The sequence below is a fragment of the Podarcis bocagei genome (genome assembly GCF_964188305.1).
Source record: "Podarcis bocagei genome assembly, chromosome: 17".
In the NCBI taxonomy this organism is placed as follows: Eukaryota; Metazoa; Chordata; class Lepidosauria; order Squamata; family Lacertidae; genus Podarcis; species Podarcis bocagei.
This window is the reverse complement of record NC_138143.1, coordinates 16,348,397-16,369,427: the sequence shown is the minus strand read 5'-3', so window position 1 is coordinate 16,369,427 and position 21,031 is coordinate 16,348,397. Positions and strand designations below refer to the sequence as shown.

At 42.3% G+C, this 21,031-nt stretch overlaps 1 protein-coding gene and 1 long non-coding RNA gene across 2 annotated transcripts in view; both read left to right on the top strand.

Moving 5' to 3' along the window:
* The window catches only part of ADAMTSL1 (ADAMTS like 1), a 505,954-nt gene that overhangs the window by 43,199 nt on the left and 441,724 nt on the right, over window positions 1–21,031 (top strand). The window lies entirely within an intron of this gene.
* Window positions 7,749–10,049, top strand: LOC308577046. Its single transcript, XR_014003382.1, has 2 exons — window positions 7,749–7,886; window positions 9,921–10,049. It is a non-coding gene; the product is annotated as an uncharacterized lncRNA (long non-coding RNA).

Here is a 21,031-nt window from a genome sequence, read left to right as displayed (position 1 = left end):
GTCAGGTGAAAAATCTGTATAAACAGACGGCACCTACAGCTGTTGCCACGTAAAGAAAACCAAGAATATAAGTTGGCCAGGCCACATCCCTCTTCCCTTCTAATGAGAAAAGAGGCCATGGAAATCATTCACAAGAAAACACGTGTTGGATTTTCCTGCACTGGAAGGAGAATGATGCACCAAACTCCATGAACCGCCCTGAGACCCCCTGGCATAGGGTAGTATATAAATTCAATAAAAAATAATAATAATGAATGTATTTTCTGGAATTTTACTTTTTCGGAATATCTCCAATAATTAATTCTGGATTCCTTATTTGCCTGCAACTTTTGAAGGAGACAAGGGCAGTGTATATGGTATTTTCCATATTTTACATTCACAAAACCTATGTGAGATTGGTTTAAAAAGGTAAAGGGACCCCTGACCATTAGGTCCAGTCGTTACCGACTCTGGGGTTGCAGCGCTCATCTTGCTTTATTGGCTGAGGGAGCTGGCGTTTGTCTGCAGACAGCTTCCGGGTCATGTGGCCAGCATGACTAAGCCACTACTGGCAAACCAGAGCAGCGCACAGAAACGCCGTTTACCTTCCCACCGGAGCGGTACCTATTTATCTACTTGCACTTTGATGTGCTTTTGAACTGCTAGGTTGGCAGGAGCAGGGACCAAGCAACGGGAGCTCACCCCGTCGCAGGGATTCGAACCGCTGACCTTCTGATTGGCAAGTCCTAGGCTCTGTGGTTTAACCCACAGCGCCACCCTAAACTGAGATTAATGACTAATCAATAGAACTTCATTACCAACTGGGGATTTGAAGGCAGGTTTCTTCAGTCCAAACGCAGTGCTTCAAACACTGAATTTTCTTGTAATTAAAAATTAAGCATGTCGCCACTAGCATTGCCACGCACTCGTCCTAAGACTAAGGATGTAGATTTCAATACTTATTGCATTGTGTCCATTACTAGTCCTACCCAGAGTAGAACCACTGGAATTATTGAACCTAAATTTGCCATGTTCATGAATGCTCTTAGGGTATACTCTAAGTAAGAATAGCAGTGGGTGCATTCTATTGCCTATGTTACTCCACTGTCTCTCTAAGAAAGGATTTGTATTTTAGGGAGACGACTGCATGCTTGCTGTGGTCTAGGAAGTTTTGTTTGACTGCACATGTACCAAATGAAAATTGTATAACAGCTTGTTTGGAAATGCCTTTCCACCTGTGTTCCAGGCCTACTACTCAAATGACTAATTAAGCAGCCACACTCCTGGAATGCTTGTAAGCAGCATGCAGATATAATTAAACTTGTAGTGCAGGTGCACACCTGTTGTTGAAAAAAACCATTAGTGCGTGCCCTTGGTGGATCAGTTTCACATACAAAGGCAAAGCTAGGTTCTTAGGTGAACTGGCCAATCCCTGCCTATATTGAACGAGCGAAAGAAATAGAAATGAGCAAAATGGATTTGTTTTTAAAAAAGCACTCAAGTTTGAACAGTATTTACTGCCCAAGTATCAAAGTTGCTAGAATCATTGACCTGTTAAATCTTCTTTCGTGCATTCTGGAGGACTTGGACGCATAGACAAATGCTGCATGTTCATCTCATTGTTCCCTCTGCTTTCTGTAACTCTCACTTTATAAAACATTCTCAGTCCTTCTGAACAGCTGATAGCCAACACTAAATGTTGCATAAAGCAGTGCTCCACAGTCCTGTTAAACGTCTTAATGAGTTCTTACAAAAATAAAAATTCATGCAGGTGGTTTGTGGTTAAATCCTTTACAATAAAGTGTATGTAGCACAGTAAGGAAACGAGGCTCACTAGCAAGGCCTCTTTGCATCTAAGTGATATTGTCTGAAATCAATCAGTTTTTTTGCCTAGTGCCAGAGAATAGCTAGCTACCAATTTGATGGCCACTTTCAAAACAAACGAAGAACAGATAAACAATTCTGTATCATGGTAAATATTTTCTGAAGCAGCTTGACAAGAAAGAAAGAAAGATATTTTATTGAATCCCGCCCCCCCCCCAGCTTTAATTACAACACCACATGTTTTTAAATCTTGCATTCTCTTCAAAGGATGCCTTTATTGCTGTAATGCATACTTTTCCAGTTTGCAAATGCTGGGCTTTGTTAGCATCGCAGAAGTTAAGATGCTGCTTGAAATATTTTAAGTGAACTAAGGACAGCAGCACACATTACAATTGTTGAATCAATGGCTGCATGAATTAGCAGTGTTATTTTTTATTTTTTAAAACCCCAGTTATAATTAAAGATGCAGACTGCAATATGATTACTTAAGTATGCTGTGAGAGAGCCCTGCCCCCAGATAATAATAATAATAATAATAATAATAATAATAATGATGATGATGATGATGATGATGATGATGATGGGCTGGATCCAATCATCCCATTCCACTAGTGGAGTCTATTGCAAGGTTTCCTGCTTGCGTATGGGACTTCCTCCCTTCCTTCCCCTTGTGGCGTAGCATGTAGGGGGCACAGGGACAGTTGCCCCAAGCACAGAATTGTTCAGGACACAATATTTCAGCATCTGGTGCTGTCACAATACAGCTGAGCACTTCTGTTGCTGGGATCTGTTGAAGACGGCGTCTCCATGTGAGCAAGGAAGTGAGCTCTCCAGACAACGGAATGACTCTTTTTTTCTTATCCCTCTGGTTGCTGGGTGATGTGGACACCATTAGGCAGTTGAAGGCACATGTGTACTCCATTGGTTTCCTTCCCTCTAATCTGCCATCCTCCATGCGGCCCCAGATGCTGGCAACTCACGCTACGCCACTGCCTCCTCAGTTGGCTTAGGGGGCCAGGAGAATCCCAGAACAGTGTGTGCAGGTAGGAAAGGGCAGGTGGTCCCATTGGACAAGCAGAAATACTTCCGTTGATGGAACAGTTTCCTCAGTGCTGCGCTGAATTCTACTCGGGGTGGATAGAACTTGCCTTTTAAAAATAACTAGATAGCCCAGGCCTGCTCTGAATATCCCGTTCTTGCAGCTCTTAGTTAAAAGGGCATCTAAAGCCTTGAGGGATGTGGGTGGCACTGTGGGTTAAACCACAGAGCCTAGGAGTTGCTGATCAGAAGGTCGGCGGTTCGAATCCCCGCAACGGGGTGAGCTCCCGTTGCTCTGTCCCTGCTCCTGCCAACCTAGCAGTTCAAAAGCACGTCAAAGTGCAAGTAGATAAATAGGTACCGCTCCGGCAGGAAGGTAAACGGTGTTTCTGTGCACTGCTCTGATTCGCCAGAATCAGCTTAGTCATGCTGGCCACAAGACTCCCTCAGCCAATAAAGCGAGATGAGTGCTGCAACCCCAAAGTCAGCCACGGCTGGACCTAATGGTCAGGGGTCCCTTTACCTTTACCTAAAGCCTTGAAAACATTCTGTCATGTACTTCTGCTCCTCCCTAACCCAATCTGTGCACAATAGCTTATAAGCCTGCAATAAAGTAACAGGTGTATTGAAGTCACAGGGGTTACATAGGCACAAGTTTGGGTCAAAACACAATGGCAAATCCTAAATCACAGAGTTTAGAGATGAACAGCAACTAAATCTGGATCTCGATTTCCTCCAGTGTAAACTGGGGCTAAGCAGAATTAAAAGCCCATTTTGGAAGGGGAGTCCATTTGGAAAGCAGAGTTCATAAAGTCGGGGGGGGGGGAGATTTTCTTAGCACTTTATGTGTTATAACAGCACAACGAGGGCATTTTTAAATCTCACAATTCTCTTTTTCTCTTGGCAGTGGTTCTTACTATTTTGATTACTTTTTGACCTCTCATATCAGACCAACTTCAGTCCTGAAACTAACAAACCAGCATTGCCCAGTCAGGAGATTTGGGTGTGGAGACCACGGAAAGAACAGCTATGCCAAATCAAATGCTTTCAAACAAACATTCAGACTAGCACCTAATGAAATTGCTATTTTTTTAAAAAAAAAATCCCGTTTTATGTTGGTGCATAAGCAAATGTTGAAGAAAAACTGTCGGATGAAAATATTTCATTGCCTGCTGACATATTAATACGATACTTTTTTTAGAAGGGTGGTTTTATTCAAAAACAAACTTGGCAATCACCTATTATGTCTGGGAAGCTGCATAAAATTGCTGACAGATAAAATTAGGGCTGAGTTATAGCTAAAATGAACTTCGCCGCTCAGCCATTTCAAAGCCAACCAGTTCAACATCGGCTTGCAGATTGTTAGACTGAGAAATAGTGGGTGAGCATAGCCCTGTGACATTGCTGAAGGAAGTTGTCTTCCGCATACATTTGGCATTCCCCTAGAAGAGACAGAAGCATCTACCTTTTGTTGACATTGACACCATTTTGCTTTCAAAACCTCTGTTCTTGCCATTAGAGGTTAGAATAAAATTATTATTCACAAGGACACAACTTAATTGAAAAATAATAACCAGTATAGGATGTTATTGTGTATCCACTTTGACATTTGAGCAGAGATGCACTTGTGGATCTCACAGTCATTGTATGTCGTGATATGTTGTTCTTGGGATCCGTCTGTCTTGGGAGACAATGGAAGAGTGCGCCTTCATGGGCAAAGTCTAATCACGTACTGTGGCTGTAGAAACTGATACAGGAGAGACATGTTTTATTGCAGGTGGGACAGATGAGGGTGATATGAGATGGCATGGCTGGAGAGGAGGTAAGGTTGAAGGAAGGGTGAAAGGCATGCAGAAAAGAACATGGAGAACTATTTTGGGGTTAGAGAGGGAGTTCAGATGCAAATAAGGCCACCTTATTTGTGGTGTGAGTGGCTTGCTTAGATAAAAGAATGATAAAAGTCCCTGTTCTCTCCCCAATAATAAAAATAATTTATTATTTATACCCCGCCCATCTGGCTGGGCCTCCCCAGCCACTCTGGGCGGCTTCCATAAAAACCAAAAATACAGTAAAATATCACATGTTAAAAACTTCCCTGAACAGGGCTGCCTTAAGATGTCTTCTGAATGTCAGGTAGTTGTTTATCGCTTTGACATCTGCTGGAAGGGCGTTCCACAGGGCGGGCGCCACTACCGAGAAGGCCCTCTGCCTGGTTCCCTGTAGCTTTGCTTCTCACAATGAGGGAACCACCAGAAGGCCCTCGGCGCTGGACCTCAGCGTCCGGGCAGAATGATGGGGGTGGAGACGCTCCTTCAGGTATACTGGGCCGAGGCCGTTGAGGGCTTTAAAGGTCAGCACCAACACTTTGAATTGTGCTCGGAAACGTACTGGGAGCCAATGTAGGTCTTTCAAGACCGGTGTTATATGGTCTCGGCGGCCACCCCCAGTCACCAGTCTAGCTGCCGCATTCTGGATTAGTTGTAGTTTCCGAGTCACCTTCAAAGGTAGCCCCACGTAGAGTGCATTGCAGTAATCCAAGCGGGAGATAACCAGAGCATGCACCACTCTGGCGAGACAGTCCGCAGGCAGATAGGGTCTCAGCCTACGTACCAGATGGAGCTGGTAAACTGCTGCCCTGGACACAGATTTGACCTGTGCCTCCATGGACAGCTGTGAGTCCAAAATGACTCCCAGGCTGCGCACCTGGTCCTTCAGGGGCACAGTTACCCCATTCAGAACCAGGGAATCCTCCACACCTGCCCGCCTCCTGTCCCCCAAAAACAGTACTTCTGTCTTGTCAGGATTCAACCTCAGCTCCCCAGCTCCTTTCTTCCCAGGCACACCTCACATCTTTTAATCCAAAAGCAAAAGAAACCCCAAGTTTAAAAATACACAAGTTAGAAAGAAGTTTAAAATAATTTTTAAATAAGTGGGACAATGCTAATGGCAACAAAACCAGCTTCACAATATTCCAATCCCAAAGCCTGCTTAGCTCCCTCAGCTTTCATAGCATTGGAGGTTTCTAACTTTGATAGTTGCTAATATGTGCTAAAGTGTTTGCTGGTGGTTGCAATACTTCTGCTGCCTTTTAGCTCCCCTTCAACAGGGCTGGGCAATAAGTAGCTTTCAACATAGCACTGTATCGCCAGCTATACACTGCAGCAATATACTGAGCTGGCAGAGTTAACAGGAGCTGCAGGAATAGAGAGAAGCATTGGCTGGCTTCACAGTTTTCCCCACATTGTTATCTTTGCATAGCTCTCTCTCTCACACACACATCATGATACACCAGGTCAAAAATTATGAAATCGATATAGCAATATGAGCTTTAAAACCAGTTTTGGATGATATATTGATGTATCTCCCAGCCCTATCCTCCACTTAGGGTTCTAGGTTTTAAGGTTTAATGTTTTACTATGTTTTCATATACACTGGAAGCCACCCAGAGTGGCTGGGGCAACCCAGATGGGCGGGGTACAAATAAATTATTATTATTACTTATTATTATTATTGTCAATTTGTGAGTATGTGTTAGTGACTCGTTTGCCTTAGGAACTGGGCAGTCAGAAGGGTGACAGATCGGTAATCGGTCCCAGATTTAATCTCTTATATCTCCAGGTAGGAGATGTCTGAAATCAGATCAGCGGCTAGTCATTTATAAAGAAACCAGAAGCATTTTTACTGGGCGTTGTTGGGAGTGATATAAATAGAAAAGAATATAAGCTCTTTTTATATGCAGTAACAGCAGCAAGAATATTATTGGCCCAAAAATGGAAGCAAGAAGAATTACCGACGATTGAAGAATGGAGGATGAAGTTAATGGACTATGCAGAACTAGATAAACTAACAGGAAGGATTTGAAACCGGCGGGACCAGAAATTCATGGAAGACTGGAGTAAATTTACGGACTATTTGAAAAGTATTTGTGAAGATCAGACAACGTTTGTAGGTTTGCAAGAAGTTTTGTGAGGAGTATTATTGGAAGTATTGCAAAAATGGAGAAGGGGAAGGATGATTTGTTAAGAGATGTAAAGGCAATATAAAGTTAAGAAATGCATAAGAAGTGGTTAAAATGGTGGATCATCAGAGGTCCTGATAGAAGTCTAAAAGATTGTCTAAGTGATAATTTTTGTGGTACATTTTATAATTTATATGTTAAAATCAATAAAAATTATTATTAAAAAAAGAGAGATTGGCTGCTAGTCATTGTTGACAAGACCAAGCCAAATAGACCCCCCCCCCCATGGTCTGACTTATACTAAGAGAGCTTCCTACCTTCCTATATTTGGGCAGATTATTTCATGCAAGTGTACCTAGTGAAAACATTTGCTGGGTTACATGTGCGCATTTGGTTTAATTAAGAAAACTGTGGATGAAATTACGGTTTATGCATAAACAAGTTTGAGAAGAAAGTGGGAGTTCCTGACACCAGAAGGTTAGCTTTTAGAAAATTACTCTTGCCAGACAAGAGGGCTGGGCTAATCTTCTGTGTGCCTGTCATCCTGTCAAGTTGAGAATGTAGCAAGTACAGATTTCATATTTTGGGAGTGGGGTGGGGGGTGGCGGAGTATGAAATAAAAATTTCATAATGTAGCTGGGGATTTGTAGTTAATGCAGCGCAGCATATTGCACAGCTGTGAACCTCTTTTTTGGTGTGTGCCAGCCTTCATCTGCTAGTGAGAAAGTTCTCCTAAGCCAAAACAGGCCATATGAGCCTACAGGGCTGAGCAGCTAGCAGGGAAGCAGCAGATGATGAAACAATTCTTTTTATTTAAACCAGGGTACTGGGCGGGGTGGGGGTGGGGTGGAGGACTCCCAAAAGCCAGCCTTGTGATTTATTTCCTTACTTACCAGATGTACTGTGCTCTTCTACATCACTGAGGCAATAGTCTCTGATATAATAACGAGATAAAGTGTGTCGATGGGTTGTGCATAGAAACGAGGAGAACTGAGGGCAAGTTGAAAAATAGCTGCAGTGTTGGTTTCTAGCCGTGCATGTCTACTCAGAAGTCAGCCCCACTGAACTCAGTAGGGCTTGCTCTCAGGTAAGTAGGCACAGAATAGCAGCTTGATGTCCATATGTGTATCTGTGTGTGAAGAAAGGTTTCAACATTGCCACCACATTTGTATTGGTAGGTTAACACTCTGATCACAGTTCAGCCCCCCAAATTCTTTTTGTATGGAAAGCTGTTTTTTCTTAGCTTTTGCAATTCTTTTCCAGGCAATCATTGCTGTCAGTGCTGTTGGGAAGGTTAGTGACTTAGGGACTGGGTGTGTAGAGGAGAGAGGTTCAAGTTACTTTGGCAGCCTGTGGATTATTAGCAGGAAACAGCAATGAGGACTCTCATTTCCCCCCCCCCTTTCTGTTTTGCTACTCGTGCAGAAATTACAAGTGTGTGTGTTATTTCTGTGACATACATACAAACAAACAATTTGTGCTACACACAGCACCCTTGTGAAGTACCCCCCCCCCCATTGCCAGAGGATAGATGTTTGCATGTTGTTTGTAATTCACAGGAAGAATTTTTGTGTGTGTGTGAATCCTGTTGGCTAGACCCCAATGGGAGTTGGAAAGAGATTGTATGTGAAGATTGTTAACAGGGAAGATGCGAGGGTCAGGTCTGGCAGATGGTAGATGGACTACATAATAAATTTAGGAGTCTGCCAAATACACTGTTGACAGCTGCCCAGTTTTTTGCAATTCTTCAGCACGCTATCATCAAATCAGTAAAACCGTTTAACTGAAGGGGGAAAGAGCAAGAATATCATATCCTTTTCATTTTATTTTAGGATGGGAGTTGAGCCCCCCCCCTTATTTTTACAGGCAATACTGGCTATAAACATTTTGGAACAATTAGAATTTATTTGCCATTGGTTTGAACACAACAAACTGTGAGGCGATTAATAGCTGTGCATCAAGAAATATGGAAAATGTTCCTTGGTTGTTTATGCCTCTGCCACTTTTGTGCACTGTGCAGTTTTCAGAGTGGACTATAACTACTGCTATTGGCCTCTGTCTGTCTCGGATGACAGTGGAAGAGTGCGCCTTCAGGAGTGAAGTCAAACCATTGGAGAGTCACAGCGCCTGCTGTGGTTGTAGAGACAAATACAGGAGATACATGTTTTGTTGCTGTTGGGGCAAATGAAGGCATCCGGTTGAGCTGATGCAGATGTACCATAGCATTTCTTCTTTCTGCACTCTTCTCAGTGGTTATTCTTTCTCTGGTCACTGCTGTGGATACACAACCTGACTGATTGTCTCCTGGCACTATGGTTGTCTGCAAGGGATTCCCACACGGTGGGGTTAATGTCACCAGCCTTTGCGTCACATTTCCAGACATCTTTGTAATGCAGAAGCAGAGTTGGTCTGCCAATGAGCTTGTTGTCTGATCAATAGAAGTGGGAGAACACACACACACACACACCTTCTGCTTATCCTTGAAACAGCTGCTCGCATAATCTGCTCATTTCATCTTTCTATGTGTTTATAAATACAGTACTGGTGTTTCATTTCGTTTTTCAAAACACAAACTGGGGAACTGAACAGTGTATTTCAATAGTTGTGTTTGATTTAGCATTTACCGTACTTAAGTGACTCACCCCACATTTTCCAATTTGAATGCTCTAGTCTTTGGTTAATGTAATGGTTCTAGTTCTGATTTTGGATAGCAACCACCCACTGGTGATGGACTCTACCTTAGAAGAGGGAAGTCAACTACTACAGTTCTCATGACTGGGTGGGAGATTTCACTTCTTCTGGAACCTCATTGTTCATAGCAAAAATTATCCCCCCCCCCCGAATTCCTGGGCCACTCAGTTCCATGGAACACTGAGGCATTGCCTTTATGCAGAACACATATGGAAAAGTGTTAAAGATGAGCTTCCATTATTCTGCTGTGACATCCTTTTGTTTCTCATTAAGCAGAGTCCACATGGCTCTGTTTATCATCCCTGTACATTAAGATGCTCTAAGGAATGATATTCAATGTGGTGAACAAATGCTTCCTCTCCTTGTCTTTTTCCTGAGTTGGGCCTTGCCCTAATATCTGTTCTCATGTTAGATGTGGGTTTTCTTTCAGATTAGAAAATGACTAGAAAGATCAGACAAGATTTTGAACTATGGCTCACTGAAGATTATCAGCCCGATCTCAAAGCAAAACAACAACAGTTCAATGCAAACTTATTAAAACAGAATGATGTTAGGCTGAGTGTGGTTTCTGAGTCTGTTGAATAATGACTTTTTTATTGAAAATGTTATGGCGAGGCCAGCCACACTTAGCATTTATAGTGGAGGGGAAAGCCAAGCTTTTGTCCATGTGATCTGTACAGCAGAAATTGTATATGTACATAATCATGCAATTTGTATCCAAGAGTACACAATGTTAAAAAGGGCAAAGACTTTCTTAAAATATCCAAAAGCCATATTAACACCCAAATTAATGCAATATAACAACTTTCAGTATTTAATTTGTTGTCACAAGGAAATAATTACATATAATGGAAAGATGTTTAATGCTATTATACAATTATGATCCAGACAGGCCTCATCTCACCAAAACAGAGATATGAAAAAGGTTATAATAGTCAAGCTAAACGCCAGTTATTAATGGAATGCAAATTTAGAAAGAACACCCCCCCACACTTTTCAATGTTAGATGTTTTTCTTCATAATTCTTGCCAGACTTATACAGATAGGATAAATCTCAGAGATTTTGTATCCATCTGCCATAAAGTCCCTAAAAATGCAACTCTGGTTTCAAGAAGAGAGAGACATACTCTTAGGACTTTAAAGCTAGATCAGAACAAAGCAGAGGCCAAACTGTTCACATTCCTAGTTCCTTAGCTTGCCTTTCAGGGGTTTAAGTATACTCATGCTTCCATATGTCTGTATTTAAAATATTTGAATAGACATTTGTAGGATTGCGCTGGTGGGTTCATATTTTCTTATAAGAGACTGTCTTTCAAAAACACACAGAACATTTTACAGAGGGCAGTAGCACAGAGCATCTAATGGTGCTGCGATGAAGAACAATACTTTAAAAAGTTGCCTTGGTCCTGATCCAAAGTTCACTTTCAACAGACAGAAATGCTCTTTCTGGCTTTTGATCCCGGGAGTGGTGGGGTGGCATTTGCAGATTCCTCTTGGAGCTTCCAGTGGCATCAGCTGCCAGCATTCCAGAGCATCATCCAACCCCCTGGAGAGCAGTCTGGTAGGTGATGCTGGGGACTAAGTGGGGACTTCAACTTGTGGCCAAATAACTACCGATATAGCAGCTCCTCTCCCCCATGCTTTTTAACATCTACATAGTCGCTGGGAGAGATCATCTGGAGGTTTGGACTGGGTGTCCATCAATATGCAGATGACACCCAGCTCTACCTCTCTTAAGGCGGTGAAGGTCCTGTGTGAGTGCCTGGAGGTGGTTGGAGGATGGATGGCAGCTAACAAATTGAGGTTGAATCCTTACAGGACAGAAGTACTGTTCTCAGGGGACAGGGGGCGGGCTGGTGTGGAGGACTCCCTGGTCCTGAATGGGGTAACTGTGCTCCTGAATTACCAGGTGTCCAGCCTAAGAGTCATTTTGGACTCACAGCTGTCCATGGAGGCGCAGGTCAATTCTGTGTCCAGGGCAACTGTTTATCAGCTCCATCTGGTACACAGGCTGAGACCCTACCTGCCCGCAGACTGTCTCGCCAGAGTGGTGCATGCTCTAGTTATCTTTTGCTTGGACTACTGCAATGCGCTCTATGTGGGGCTACCTTTGAAGGTGACCCAGAAACTACAACTAATCCAGAATGCGGCAGCTAGACTGGTGACTGGAGAAGGCCGCCGAGACCACATAACATTGGTCTTGGAAGATCTACATTGGCTCCCAGTATGCTTCTGAGGACAATTCAAAGTGTTGGTGCTGAAGTGTCTCAGTCCCCATCATTCTGCCCGGACGCTGAGGTCCAGCACCGAGGGCCTTCTGGCGGTTCCCTCATTGCGAGAAGCAAAACTACAGGGAACCAGGCAGAGGGCCTTCTCAGTAGTGGCATCCACCCTGTGGAACGCCCTCCCATCAGATGTCAAAGAGATAAACAACTACCTTACATTTAGAAGACATCTGAAGGCAGCCCTGTTCAGGGAAGTTTTTAATGTGTGACATTTTAATGTATTTTTAATCTTTGTTGGAAGCCGTCCAGAGTGGCCGGGGAAACCCAGCCAGATGGGCGGGGTACAAATAATAAATTATTATTATTATTATTATTATTATTATTATTATTATTATTATTATTACTACTACTACTACTACTACTACTACTACTACTCCCATACCAGAGAAGTGACCCACCAGATGATGTTCAGTTTCCATTGTCCCTGACCATTGACCATGCTGCCTGGGGCTAATGGGAACTGGAGGTTCAATCCCTGTATGTGACAGCTGCATATTCCCACATTGCAGGGGGTTGGACTTGATGATGCCCAGGGCCCCTTCCGATGTTACAATTCTATGATTCTATGAAATGTTTGAATGGCCACAGGTCTCTAATCCCTGCTCTAAATAAATTCTATCCTCCAAGTGTATGGATTGCCTCTACATTCTAATCTTAAGGGGGAAGTCCTGAACAAAATGTCTAAAATGAGACTTCCAGAATGTGTGAAGTTAACACAGGTAAATGGAATTAATATTGTTACAAAAGTTGGGTGCCACATTCGCTCTCTGCTGAGCGATAGCAAGATCCCAGGGGGTTCCAGGCACTCACCCAATGTCTGTGTTCCCTTGGAGAACTGAGACATGGCAGAGATGGTCATAGCTTTAAGAAACATGGTTTATTCACCTATTTGCACTTTCAGTCTGCATGGAGGGAGTCCAGAGCTTACAGCATGGTCATTTCAAGATGGGCTTGTCCCCCACAGCAGTGCAGCGAGCCTTCATCCAGCCTGCCCAAGATGGATCCTAGTCTTCTTTCTGCCTCCTTTCTTCTCCTTCTACCCAGCACACCTGCTAACAGGTGATTTTTCCTGGCACCTCACACCCAGTTACCCAGGCAAACTTCCAAATCCCCAGTCTCTGTTCACACCTCAGGGCAAGAGGGGAGGACATTGCTATGCCAATGGCCCTCAGTGGCCCTGTATTGTTTCCTATTGGCCCTGCCTTGGCCAGGTCATGTGTTTTTTTCACAGGCTAGCCCAATAATTCCTCTGTAACTTGCACTTCTCCCTTCACACCCCAACTAATCAAAATCCTTCCATTTATTAATTTTTAGAATTTAGGGGGGTGGACCCCCCAAAAAATCTTTAACAATATGTTTGGTCTGATTTGTAGTTAGTTCAGTTTAATTAACAAAGCAGTTGTTTACATGTTCAAAGTCCTTGGGTTACTTCAGAGGGCGAGGCTGCTATTTGCAAATAAACAATCCCAGCTGAGAAAACAGGATGTCACCCTGTCCAGTTCACTTCTCTACTATCTCAAAATACTTTCTAGTCACTGCTTGCTTGCTGTTAGTTGTGAAATCCACCCATCTCTGAATAAGTGAGGTGCTGGACTCAGTACTGATTATGATGAATTACCCAAATGAGAAAGAGGGGGATTCTTTTCAGCTCACCACTAGTATCTCTGGATCCTTTTATTAATTCTTAAAACACTGGAATCTTTATATTATTATTATTATTATTATTATTATTATTATTATTATTATTATTATTATTATTATTTTTTATTATTATTATTATTATTATTATTATTATTATTATTATTTAATCTATTCTTAGGCCTTTTAAATATAGATGACAACACAAATAAGGATTTGTGTACGGTTTGAAATCTCAGGTTAAACCGCCATTCTTTTTTATTATCTACCATGCTGAAATACATTTAAACATCTCAGTTGTAAAAATTATCAGAAAAGATAATTATTTGAGCATATACCACGAAGTTACTGAATATCTTATAGCTGAACTATTTCAGTTATCAGCAGAGGAAAAATATCCTTTTCAGACAAAGCCAGCAACCTGATAATTTAGAAGCAGTGGAAAAAACTAACACTGAATAGACATTTTCCCTGTTACTCACTTAGAAAACAGTTCTGCTTTATACTCCAATGAAAAGCTATCCTGGTGGTTCTGGTTCTTGGATCAAAAAGCTTTCTAGTTAACAGGAAGAGTTAATGTGTTTACAAATCCACCTGTGTAACAAAAAGGATGAAAATTGAAATTTAAGGCACTTTGACTTAACTATAGCTTCATATAAGTAGTAAACATATTTTACTGTCTGCAGCACAGAAGTAGCAAATCATGGGTAGGCAAACTAAGGCCCGGGGACCGGATCCAGCCCAATCGCCTTCTAAATCCGGCCAGCGGACAGTCTGGGAATCAGCGTGTTTTTACATGAGTAGAATGTGTGCTTTTATTTAAAATGCATCTCTGGGTTATTTGTGGGGCATAGGAATTTGTTCACCCCCCCAAAAAAAAAATATAGTCTGCCCCCCCAAGGTCTGAGGGACAGTGGACCGGCCCCCTGTTGAAAAAGTTTGCTGACCCCTGTAGTAAATGCATTTTAGAGTCACAGATTTTCTTTCTTTACAACTTAGCTTCCATCCACTCACACTTTCCCTTTGTCACTCAGCCCCAATTCTGTTCCTGTGCAGAATGAGCAACATTAAGGCTGTGTACACACCATACATTTAAAGAGCACCCCCAAAGATCTGTAGGAACTGTAGTTCAGTGGGTTGGGAAATTGTAGCTCTGTGATCCATAACCCACATCCACAGGATCCGTGGAGGGTACTTTAAATGTGCTTTGAAGCTGTGATCTCTATACTTCCTAAAGCTCATGACATTTTGAGGAGATGCCACCATCCTGCACACTGTCCCTCTGTTTTCTGTGTATGCTTTCATCTGGGTTAAGAGAGTTGCACATTATTCATACAATTATACCCCACTTTTCTGGTGCAAAAGCAACATTCAAAGTGGGCTTTTAAATTGTTGTTCGTAAAGCCAACAACTTGAAACCAACAACCAAGGAGATAGGATCAGCAGTTAAGCGTAAAAACATCTGCCACATGCAACAGACCCTACTGTAGTAAAACGGCATTGGGCTACCAGTGGGAAATGGCAAGGGAGGAGGCCAATGGCACTTTATGGAGCAAAGTTCTGTCACTGGAAAGTCTCTACCCCCTTGTCCCACTCAAAGTTGCTTCTACCCTAGGTGGGAATATTAGTAGTGACTATACCTTGGTTTAAGAACAGCTTAGTTTATGAACAACTTGGATTAAGAATGCTGCAAACCCAGAAGTAGGTGTTTTGGTTTGTGAACTTTGCCTTGGAAGCAGAACATGTTCCGCTTCCTGTTGAGTGTGTTCTATTTGTAAATTGAGTCCCCCGCTGCTATGGGAAAGCACGCCTTCATTTAAGAACACTTTGGTTTAAGAACGGACTTCCGGAGCGGATTAAGTTCGTAAACCAAGGTAGCACTGTTTATAGGTTTGGGAATTAAAGGTGACTACTGATACAATATATAGGTGGCCTCACACTGGGAGCAGAAGTGAATTGGAGAGGAGGGCCATTTGGCCTGAGGCCTCAAGCTCAAAGAGGGCCTCCCATTTAGACACTTGTTGATTCTTTTTGGCATTTCACAACTTGTTTCTATTTGCATCAATTCATGGCATGAACTCTCAGCTCAGAGTTATAGATAAAAGCAGATAAGAGATGTGATTGACTAAACAAATTGCTTTGTTAGCTGATACAGTGGTACCTCAGATTAAGAACTTAATTCGTTCTGGTGGTCCATTCTTACCTGAGACACCACTTTAGCTAATGGGGCCTCCTGCGCTGCTGCTGCACGATTTCTGTTCTCATCCTGAAGCAAAGTTCTTAACCCGAGGTACTATTTCTGGGTTAGCGGAGTCTGTAACCTAAAGGGTCTATAACCTGAGGTACCACTGTATATATTTTGTCATGTGCTTAACATCAACTGTGATACTAGGGTTAATATCAGGGTTAATATTACGTGAAAGGGATATTTTCCCACAACAATTACTGCATTTCACAGGAAAAAGTCTAGAAAACCATCTAATTAATTCTTACTCCTATCCCCTTTTTGGAAGGTGGTGATGACTTATTTTGTTCCCATATGTCATTTTTGGCTGGGCTGCATTTGTTATGGTTTGTGACGTCAAAAGCCAGAAGTGGCCCAGGCCTCAACAGACCTCTGAAAGGACCACATCAGTAAGATTCCATTGCCCCTGCAACCCTTCGGACCAGTTGTCACAGGATAGGATACCAGTGACCCTGAGAGGAACATTCAGTTGATTCTGCCATTGGTCCTAGACCAGCCAGGATGCCAATGTCATGATAGACCCAGTGGCATCTAGTAATTCAGTTGACCCTGCTTTTGCTTCCAAGCATGTCATTCCAATCAAGATGAAGGCTTTGCTTATAACCATTGGGCAAAGTTCTTAACCTGAAGCACTATTTCTGGGTTAGCGGAGTCTGTAACCTGAAGCGTATGTAACCCGAGGTACCACTGTACAAGAATGCCCATGCATGTGAATGCAGTAGATACAGTTCAAGTAAAATTAACTATTTGGTCATCTTGAGTTTTAAGAACATATTCATATCCCCCCCCCAAAATTAAAATAAATAGGGCTTAAAAGTCCTTACCTGTATATATAATTTTTTGAAATAAATCTTACATGGAGGTTGCATTTAAAAGCAGTTACGGAACTAAAGATTAGAAAGGCACATACTGGCATTAAATAGAAGTTCACTGATTTTGTCTCATAGCTTTTAATTTTATTATTATTTATTAAATTTTTCGGTCACTTTATCTCGTCCATGGCAACCCAAAGCGACTTACAGTCAAAGAAACAGACAATGAACCCCACATGGATACATTAAAACCAAGAGGATAAATGTTTTTAAAAGCATCCAAGCCCAAGCTTAAATATCTTTAACAAGGAAGGAAGGAACAAAGGAAGCTAGTTTATACCAAGTCAGACCACTTATCTCTCTAACTCTGTATTGTTTACACTGGTTAGCTGTGGTTCCTCAGAGTTCCTCAGGTAAGGGACATCCCCATCTCTACTTGGGATAGAACATCAGACCTTTTCAATGCCAAAAGTCTCAGGCTCTTTGAGCTGCATCTCTTCTCCCAGCAATGATGAAAGCCTCTGTCCCGTGCCATCATCATATAGAATAACATAATATAGAAAAAATAAATTCCGTGTTTACTGCACAATGATCTGAGAAGGTTCGAGCTGCAAGAGTGTGACCCAGCTTGTTTCATTAATAACACATGTGACAAAGATTACAGCATATCCAAATTGGAGAGATAAAAAGAAAAAATTTCCAGCATCATAAAAAAACTGTATTTGTATACCATGTAGTATTCTAAAAAACGGAATAGAGATTTATCAGTTATTAAAACCAGTTTTACCATTGGCAGGAAACATTAAAAATCCCATCCCAATCAAACGCATCTGGGGGAGGGGGGGCATATAAATCAAGCATGGGAAAAAGACCCTCAAACTTAAGACTTCTCACGGAAAGATGGGCCTGATGAAATTATTTAAATGATGCACATTTCCTTTTGATATGGAACTAGCGGGGAACAGCTGATATTAGATACGTCGAGAAGTTCTCCACCCACAACACTGGGTGGAAGGAAACATTGATTTTAATTTAGCTTGCCACAAAGTGAAAATAAGGCTTTTAAAAAGCCCCCAAACAACCCTGGGTTTACTCGAACATGCAATGGCCAGGATCCAAAGAACTCTACAAGGAATTCCATGTGCCTAGGGGACTGTGGTTTTGTGTTTTTCAAAAACCAGCCTCCGTGTGTGTGTGTGTGTGTGTGTGTGTGTGTGTGTGTGTGTGTGTGTGAACAGTCCTACTGAGCATGTGTGTGATGGGAGTTGTCAGTAAGGTAAAAGGTAAAGGACCCCTGGATGGTTAAGTCCAGTCAAGGATGACTATGGGGTTGCGGCGCTCATCTCGCTTTTCAGGCCAAGGGAGCTGGCGTTTGTCCACAGACAGCTTTCTGGAAACCAGAGAGCACGGAAACATCATTTACCTTCCCACCGCAGCAGTACCTTTTTATCTACTTGCACTGGTATGCTTTTGAACTGCCAGGTTGGCAGGAGCTGGGACAGAGCAACAGGAGCTCACGCCTTCGCGGGCATTCGAACCGCTGACCTTCTGATCAGCAAGCCCAAGAGGCTCAGAGGCTGCCACCCGTTGTCAGTACGGCCTGCCAAACCCCTGTAAATCAGAAATGTCTGCACCCACATTATGTGTTGGGCAGTACCCAGAATGAACCTGCCACTCAGCTCTTTGATTCTGGGGAATGGGAGTATTTAAAAGCATACTTTGCCCTGCTCCAGTATACTTACAGACGATCTTTCTAAGGTGTAGCACAGCAAGTAGGCACCTAGATATACCTGTAGTTGATGGAATGGAAACCATCCAGACAACAAAGCTTGATATAAAATTTCCTACCCTGAAGCACCACTAATTGAGATTTGCATGTGTGTGTTCATCACTTGATGTCCCATCACTTGATAACATGTTGTTGAATGTTTGAATTCTTTCTAGTGGTCTTCTGACCTTTATTCTATGAAGGGGTGTTTATGCCAGTTCCTATACGGACAGAGAACTTTGGATAAAGAATCAGATTGATGTAAGGAGAGGAAGATAAAAGAAATTCAGATATGGGGGTATGGAACTGAGATCCTTAATATTATTGTTATCTATTAAATTTATATGCTGCCCTTCATCTAAAAATTTCAGGGCGGTTCACAAGATAAAAATATAGGGTAAAGGTAAAGGGACCCCTGACCATTGGGTCCAGTCGTGACCGACTCTGGGGTTACAGCGCTCATCTTGCTTTATTGGCTGATATGTTTTGGACTATAATTCCCATCACCCCTGACTTTTAGCAAGGACTGATGGAATTATCATAGAATCATAGAATTGTAGAGTTGGAAGGGACTAAAAGGGTCATCTTTTGCCCAAGGTGGGGCTCGAACCATGAGATTAAGGGTCTCATGCTCTACTGACTGAGCTATCCCAAACATCTGGAGGGCACCAGGCTGGGAATGGCTGGTCTAGATCCTGGCTTTTAACGGGGGAAAAGCCTGCGAACCAGAATGATTTGGAAAGATTGTGTAAAGACTCATTTTAATCAGGAATGACTAAAAATGGGAATATTGTGGTACCTCGGGTTAAGTACTTAATTCGTTCCGGAGTTCTGTACTTAACCTGAATCTGTTCTTAACCTGAAGCACCACTTTAGCTAATGGGGCCTCCTGCTGCTGCCGCGCCGCCGGAGCACGATTTCTGTTCTCATCCTGAAGCAAAGTTCTTAACCTGAAGCACTATTTCTGGGTTAGCGGAGTCTGTAACCTGAACCGTCTGTAACCTGAAGCGTATGTAACCCGAGGTACCACTGTATGTGCATTATTACTTATCATTATAAAAAAATATTTTTAGGCAAGCTTTATAGGTAAAAAGCATCTCAAGGCAGTTTAAAATTTTTTAAAGTGTAAAATATATAAATAATAAAATTAGCTAAAATAGCAGCATTACAATTCCATGTGCAAATAAAAATACCACTGAACTTAAAACCGTTAACCGTTAGGCTTATTCTTTCTTAGCATTTCTCAAACCTCTGAAGATCTTTTGCCCGAACGGTTTTATAAATTCATCTTTCCTTTTGCTTTTGGGGGACATTTAGTGGCAAAACCTGGCTCAACCCACCCACGCACCCACCCGTCCCTCAGTTTTTCACAACACCTTTCAAGCTCCAAGTGGGTAAATTTTGTAAAACGCAATTTGCTCAAGCTTATAAAGGATACTTCATCCTTCCTTTTTGTCTTTGCCATGCCTTGGTGGCCCACCAGCAAGGTTGTTCTAATCAACAGGGTTTTAAAGCAGATGTAAAGCTTTGATTTGTTTGCTCCTATATGAGTTCATCTTTCTTTCCCACAGTCTGCTGCCCATATTTTTTTTCAGCCAAGGTTGCTTGGCAGCAGAAGTATTGGCGTGTTGTTTTTTTTGTTACGTTCTTTTTTTCTTTCCCCCCATTCTCTCTTTTTTGCCACTCCATTTGCTGGGGCCATGTTGGCTTTCTCTGTTGTTAGAACACTCTGGGTCAAGTGTAGGCGTGTGCTTGCTTTACAAATAACATCCCCATCACTGCTAATGTCTGCCTCAGATGTTAAGTTGCTGGTGGCTTTGTCCGAGGGGGCAACTTCACGCTGTAATCTTGAATGCAAATCACTTTTTGTTGCTTTTGTTCCTTGAGAAAGGAGAGGCTGAAATGGAGCTCAAATAATTTATTTCAATGAATACATTAACCAGGCTTATCTATTGTGGCTGCTTGAGGACTGAAAATAATTAGCACAAAGCCACATTTCCTTCACAGGCCATGGAAAAGAGTCAGAGTCTTGCTGCAAACCCTGAATTCAGTTTCTGTAGAAAGAAAGGGTTTTTTTTGGGGGGGGGCAAGAGAGATTTAACATATTTCAAGGGCAACTAGAATTTCTGGTGGGAACATTTTCAAGCAGAATGAAAAACATTCCCTTGTGAAATATATTGCTATTGTGATAGGAATTTTATGGTTTTAGATATATAGTAATGTTCATAACTGCACATACATAGATCAGTACAGGAAGGCAAACCTGGAACCATTTTGATTCCTAAACTGACCAAATCCCTTCTCTGCAAGGTTAAAAATGGAAAAGCCTCCCCATTGTCTCTTCCTTTAATCTGTGTTTGAATAAGGTGTGAGCCTGTGACCTGGCCCAGGAAATAAGTATTTTAGCATTACAAAAGAATGGCCAGGCTCCCCAGAAAATCCAATCAAGGAACCTGCTAGACAGGAGATAAACAAGGAGAAGAGAAAAACAACATTTAAATTTCTGTGATGTAGGTGGGATGTATCTGAGGGGTGGTCTTAGGTCACACCCCTTCTGTGATGTATGCATAATGTTTCTGGGGGTGGTCCTGATCTAGAGAAGGGGAATTTCAAAAGTCTTTATAAGGCCTTGCCGGCCATTGTTCTGGGTCCTCTTCCTCTCCTGCGTGTGAGGGGGGTACCCTGTTGCAACAGATCAATAAAGATCAAGCTTACTAGCTGCTTTGCTTCTCAATATTCTCTGGTTGGCCTCTGTTATTTTCTCCTACCAATAGGGAACCTATGTAAGGACTC